Source organism: Trachypithecus francoisi, unplaced genomic scaffold (genome assembly GCF_009764315.1).
Source record: "Trachypithecus francoisi isolate TF-2019V2 unplaced genomic scaffold, Tfra_2.0 Lachesis_group12, whole genome shotgun sequence".
Taxonomy (NCBI): Eukaryota; Metazoa; Chordata; class Mammalia; order Primates; family Cercopithecidae; genus Trachypithecus; species Trachypithecus francoisi.
Window position 1 is genome coordinate 98,968,721 of NW_022681457.1, and position 7,070 is coordinate 98,975,790.

Here is a 7,070-nt window from a genome sequence, read left to right on the forward strand (position 1 = left end):
ACGCACGTTCCTATATTCTATAAGCACACTGATGCCTGCACTACAGCCAGCCCTGTCCTTGTGGAATTGAACCTAAGGGCAAGAAGGGCCAGTCAACAGTTAGGGCTCATGTGATGAGTGCTATAATAGGGGATGTGTATGGCTCATAAGTGGCACAGGGTGTTCAGTTCAGTTCAGCAGCGGAGAGGGCTAAGAAGGCTTCACAGAGTGTTACATATTTGAATGTGGTTTGTTTATTTACTATCTATTACTGCCTAAGAAATTATTCCAAAATTTTAACAGCTTAGAACAACAAACATCTCACATTGTCTATGGCTCAGGAATTTGGGAGTGGCATAGTTGGGTGGTTCCACCTGAAGGTCTCTTGTGAGGCTGCAGTCAAGGCATCAGCTGGCATCCGAAGGCTTGAGTGGGGCTGGAGGATCCATTTCCAAGATGGTGCATTCATGTGGCTGTTGGCAAAAGGCCTCAGTTCCTCACCATGTGGAGCTCTCCACAGGGCTGATGCTCAAGACTTGGCAGATAGCTTCTCCCAAAGCAGAGGATCCAAGAGAGAGTCAGATGGAAGCTACAGTTTCTTTTATAATCCATCCTCATGCCGGGCGCGGTGGCCCACACCTGTAATCCCAGCACGCTGGGAGGCTGAGGCAGGTGGATCACAAGGTCAGGAATTCAAGAACAGCCAGGTCAATGTGGTGAAACCCCGTCTCTACCAAAAAATACAAAACAAAAAACATTAGCCAGGCATGGTTGCATGTGCCTGTAGTCCTGGCTACTCAGGAGGCTGAGGCAGGAGAATCGCTTGAACCTGGGAGGCGGAGGTTGCAGTGAGCCAAAATCGTGCCACTGCACTTCAGCCTGGGCAACAGAGTGAGACACTGTCTCGAAAAAATAAATAAATAAATAAATAATTTTAAAAACCCATCCTCAGAAGTCACACTCCATCATCGTTTCTACAATATCATATTATTACACAAGTCAGCCCTATTCAGTGCAGTAGAGCATTATACAGGAACATGAAAACCAGGAGGTAAGGATGACTGGGGCCATCTTGGAGGCTGGCTTGCCACAGTATTGAAGATGAATGGAGTTTTCTAGATGGATGAGGGGGAAGAAAGGCAATCCAGGCAAAAGAAATAAGGTAAAGGCATGTAAAAAGCAAGGTGCAGCATGTTCAGGACATTGTAACTGGATTGTAGAATAAAACATATGGGAGAGCATGCTAAAGAAATCGGAAGGGGCCTTCTATGCTAAGTGAAGGAGCTGTGCCTTTATCCTCTAGGCCAGTGGCTTTCAAATGTTGCTACACATTGGAATCTCTTGAAGAGATTTCAAAACTCCCCATGCCAAAGCTACAGCCATAGCTAGGAATAAACTCAGACATCAGCTATTTGTAAAGTTTCTCAAGTGATTCCAATCTACGGTCAAGGTTGAGAACCAGAGCCGTAGGCAATATGAAGTGACTGAAAAGCTTGAGGCAGGAGCTGTGTGGTCAGATTTCCAGTCTTCCCAGTAGTGAAGAAGGGCAGCTGTGCCTTCCTTGTCTGCTTATCTAGAAAGTTCTGTATTAGGACTAGAAAGGCCCTATCATCTGTACTTACTCAGATATCATCATCTCTACTACCAAAAAGTCAATCATAGGGCCAGGCGCTATGGGTGGTGCATAGGGTGGCTCACACCTGTAATCCCAGTACTTTGGGAGACTGGGGCGGGCAGATCACCTGAGATCAGGAGTTCGACACCAGCACGGTGAAACCCTGTCTCTACTAAAAATACAAAATTAGTGTGCGTGGTGGTGCACGCCTGTAATCCCAGCTACTCCGGAGGCTGAGGCAGGAGGATCGCTAGAACCCAGGAGGCGAAGGTTGCAGTGAGCCGAGATCACACCATTGCACTCCAGCCTGGGCAACAAGAGCGGAACTCTGTCTCAAAAAAAAAAAAAAAAAGTTAAGCATAAATATCTAAGCTGTAAGTTCCCAGCATCCTAAATTGCCTATTTTTACAAATGTCCAAATCTAATGTTGACACCAACATTCTTATGTTATCACAATCACTCTGATTTTTGTTCTTGTTATTGGTCGTTTTTTTGAGATGGGGCCTCCCTCTGTCATCCAGGCTGGAGTGCAGTGGCACTATCTTGGCTCATTCCAACCTCCACTGCCTGGGTTCAAGTGATTCTCCTGCCTCAGCCTCCCAAGTAGCTGGGATTACAGGCACCCACCACCACACCTGGCTAATTTTTATATTTTTGGTAGAGACAGGGTTTTGCATGTTGGCCAGGCTGGTCTGGAAATCTTGGCCTCAAGTGATTTGCCTGTCTCAGCCTCCCAAACTGCTGGGATTACAGGTGTGAGCCACTGCATTGGCCCACAATCACTCTGAAGGTTTATTTCCCGCTTAACACTGTTACATATATGTACTTCTCTATTTCCATCCTTCCTTTTTTTTTCTTTTGCCATACATCTGCCTTTATTGTGAGCAGCAGGTGGGACACTTCCAGCAACAGTAAAAAAAAAAAATAATTTACAAAAGTAGGAGTTCAGTGAAGCCATCTGGTTGTTACCCTTGGGCGCTTACACGTAGATGCCAACCCAGAGCAGCAGGAAGAGGACTCCAAAGCCCGTGAAGAGTGAGGCCACCAAAGAGATGAGGAGCTCTTTTAGATATCACGAGTGTACTTGGTAGAGGTGACCTCGTAAATGAAGAACCAGGCGGTGAACAACATGCCGATGGCCAAAAGCACCACAGTCAGATGGGGGAGGACAGCCGGGTTCACTGGGCTGCTGTATCTGCTCATGGCCTCGAGCTCCATTTTGTCCCTCACAGGCTAATCCGCCATTCCCTTTTTTTTTTTTTGACAGGGTCTTGCTCTGTGACCCAGGCTGGAGTGCAGTGCAGTGGTGCACGATCTCAGTTCACTGCAGCCTCAAGCTCATGGGCTTAATTGATCCCTCCACTTCCTCTGCCTCCCTAGTAGCTGGGACTACAGGCACTTGCCACCATGCCTGGCTAAGTTTTGTATTTTTTTGTTTTGTGTTTTTTTTTTATTTTTTATTTTTATTTTTATTTTTATTTTATTTTATTTTTTTTTTGAGACGGAGTCTCGCTCTGTCGCCCAGGCTGGAGTGCAGTGGCCGGATCTCAGCTCACTGCAAGCTCCGCCTCCCGGGTTTATGCCATTCTCTCGCCTCAGCCTCCCGAGTAGCTGGGACTACAGGCGCCCGCCACCTCGCCCGGCTAATTTTTTGTATTTTTTTTTTTTTAGTAGAGACGGGGTTTCACCGTGTTAGCCAGGATGGTCTCGATCTCCTGACCTCGTGATCCACCCGTCTCGGCCTCCCAAAGTGCTGGGATTACAGGCTTGAGCCACCGCGCCCGGCCTGTGTTTTTTTTTTTTTAAAGACAGGGTCTTGCCATGTTGCCCAAACTGGTCTTTAACTCCTGGGCTCAAGCAGTCCTCCTGCCTCAATTCCCCAAAGTGCTGGGATTACAGGTGTGGGCCACCACACACAGCCAATTTTTGTATTTTTTGTAAGAGATGGGGTTTTGCCATGCTGTGCAGGCTGGTCTCAAACTCTTAGACTCAAGCAATTCACCAGCCTTGGCCTCCCAAAGTGCTGGGGTTACAGGGATGAGCCACCATGCCTGGCCTACATCTCTGTTTCTTATAGTCCTTACATCCAACAGTCTTCAACACTAGTGTATAAGTAAAGGTTCGCAGTGTGAGCTTTGGAGTTAGATGGACCTTTGAACTTGAGTCCTGACGTCATCAAGTATAAACTAGTTAGGTGACTTAACTTCTCACGGCCTCAGTGAACTCATCTGAAAAAATGGTGAGAGTCGGGCACAGTGGCTCAGGCCTGTAATCTCAACACTTTCGGAGGCCAAGGCAGGCAGATCACCTGAGGCCAGGAGTTCGAGACCAGCCTGGCCAACATGGTGAAATCCTGTCTCTACTAAAAATACAAAAATTAGCTGGGCATGGTGGCGCACACCTGTAGTCCCAGCTACTCGGGAAGTTGAGACAGGAGAATAACTTGAACCCAGCAGGCAGAGGTTGCAGTGAGCTGAGATCTTACCACTGTACTGCAGCCTTGGTGACAAAGCAAGACCCCGTCTCAAAAAGAAAAAAAAGGAAGAATGGTGATAATAATACCTACCTCAAAAGACCCTTGAGGATATTAAATGAGCTTATGCATGTAAAGACCTCTCTCTGTCTGCCAAGTGCCTGACATGTAGTTAGTGCTCAGTAAATGTTAGTTATTCCACTTTCTAAATAGCATTTCAAGATTCTGTTGCATCAACTCCGTGCTCCCAATCCCACTTAGCAGTTCTTCCCATTTCTAGTTTTTAGCTATAATATTACATGTCTTTATATAAATTGGTGGGTTTTAAAATTTTTCCCTGGTGTTTTTTGTTTTTGTTTTTGTTTGAGACGGAGTCTGGCTCTGTTGCTCAGGCTAGAGTGCAGTGGCATGATCTCGGCTCACTGCAACCTCCACCTCCTGGGTTCAACTAATTCTCCTACCTCAGCCTCCCGAGTAGCTGGAATTACAGGTACCCGCCACCATACCTGGCTAATTTTTGTATTTTTAGTAGAGACGGGGTTTCACCATGTTGGCGAGGCTGGTCTCGAACTCCTGACCTCAAGCGATCCGCCCTCCTCGGCCTCCCAAAGTGCTGGGATTACAAACGTAAGCCACTGCCTTCCCTGATTTTTTCGATGTGGAAACTGAAGACTGGAGAAGTGAAATAACTTGTCAAACAAAGATCATACTGCTTTTAGTGTTAGAGCCAAGCCTAGGAACCAGGGCCCAGTACTCTGAGCCTTGGTCTCTTGTTATCACCCTGCCAGCCCCCAGACTCACTGGAGACTTGAAGGCAGGTCCTTCCTGGCTTCTATTCACCAGGCTGAATTATTCGGATCTCCCATTGTGTCCTCTGACATCTCCTCTCTCTTTCATCACCCTGGAGGTCCCTCATCAATTCAGCATAATTGGATCAGAATCTCTGCTGATCCCTGGGGAGTGGGAGCAGACGATGACTAATGCTTTAGAGACCTGGACTCCACCCTCAGCGCCTCTGGATCTCTGTTGGTTGATGTGCAGTCAGATGGGGACGGGGATCCTGTCTGACTCAGGATCCCTCTCTCCTACCTGGAGCACTGTCTGATTTCATTGAATACACCCTCCTAGAACAGTAGAGCCTAAAGAGACTCTAGAAATTGGCTGGGTGCAGTGGCTCATGCCTGTAATCCCAGAACTTTGGAAGGCCAAGTCAGGCGGACCACTTGAGGTCAGGAGGTCAAGACCCGTCTGCCCAACATGGCGAAACCCCGACTTTCTACTAAAAATACAAAAGTTAGGCAGGTGTGGTGGCGCACACCTGTAATCCCAAATACTCAGGAGGCTGAGGCAGGAGAATCACTTGAACTCGGGAGGCAGAGGTTGCAGTGAGTGGAAATCTTACCACTACACTCCAGCCTGGGCAACAGAGACTCCATCTAAAAAAAAAAAAAACAAAACAAAAACAGAGAAAGCCCCCAGCCCCAGCCCCTGTTATTTAAAAAATGAGGAAACTGAGGCTCAGCGATGCAGGTTGATCTGTGGCAGATGTGGGGCTTGGGAAGAAGGCACTGGAGCCGGGCAGGTGAACCTGGGCAAGGGAGTGAAACAACCCTGGATTTCCTGTTGTGTGAGATAGCTGTGCTCAGCTCAGGGAGGTGATAAGCATTAAATGAGATAACTATTGTAGAGCACGGAGTGCTGTGCTCAATAAACGATGGTTATTACTTACTAGAGCACAGTCATAAAGAGGCCAGCTGGGCTTTGGAGTCAGAAAAGCTGTTCTATTCAAATCCTAGTTAAACACTTACTAGCTGTGATTTGGGACAACTTATCTAACAAGAGCTAATACTGATTGAATTTTACTTGTTCCCAGCATTAAGCTAAGTGCCTTAGAGATATTATTTCATGTAATTTTACCAACAGTTTTCTGATGTAGGTACTACCAGTATCCTGATTTTAGGATTGAAGATACTGAGGCATGAGTCAATTTCACTTCAGCAGCCTTTTTTTTTTTTTTTTTTTGAGACAGAGTCATACTCTGTTGCAGGCTGGAGTGCAATGGCACTGTCTCGGCTCACTGCAACCTCTACCTCCCAGGTTCAAGTGATTCTCCTACCTCAGCTTCCCGAGTATCTGGGACTATAGGGGCATGCCACCACACCCGGCTAATTTCTGTATTTTTAGTAGAGATGAGGTTTCGTCATGTTGGCCAGGCTGGTCTTGAACTCCTGACCTCGTGATCTGCCTGCCTTGGCCTCCCAAAGTGCTGGGATTACAGGCGTGAGCCACCACTCACAGCCAGCAGCCTATTTTTCTCTGATTATCCTCTAGCTTCCATTCTTTTCTGCTATGCATACCTATCTTCTCCCAGTGCTTGAGGATTCTCTCCTGCTTTTGAGCTTTGGAATAGGCCATAGTGTCTCTCTCTCTCTCTTTTTTTGAAACAGGGTCTCACTCTGTCACCCAGGCTGCAGTGCAGTGGCAAGATCACAGCTCACTGCAGCCTCAACCTCTTGGACTCAAGCAATCATCCCACCTTAGCCCCCTGAGTAGCTGGGACTACAGGGGTGTGCCACTACACCCAGCCAATTTTTTTTTCTTTTTTTTTCCTTTTTTTTTTTTTTTTTTTTTGTAGAGACAGGATTTTGCCATGTTGCTCAGGCTGGTCTCAAACTCCTGGACTCAAGTGATCCCACCTCAGCCTCCCAAAGTGCTGGGATTACAGGCATATTTTTGCACAGCTCATTTTTTACTTATGCTCTTTTTTTTTTAGAGACAGGGTTGCCCAGGCTCTGTTGCCCAGGCTGGAGTGCAGTGGTGCAATCACAGTGTAGCAGAACCAGCCGCAGACAAAACTCCTTAGACACCGAGTTAAAGAAGGAAGGGGTTTCTTCGGCTGAGAACATCAGTAAGACTCCTGTCTCAAGAGCTGAGCTCCCTGAGTGAGCAATTCCTGTCCCTTTTAAGGGTTGACAACTCTAAGGGGATCTGCATGTGATGGAT

At 47.0% G+C, this 7,070-nt stretch overlaps 1 pseudogene; it reads right to left on the reverse strand.

The window, feature by feature from the left end:
• Window positions 1-2,504: 2,504 nt before the first annotated feature.
• Window positions 2,505-2,981, reverse strand: LOC117093925 (annotated as a pseudogene).
• Between the last annotated feature and the right edge of the window lie 4,089 nt (window positions 2,982-7,070).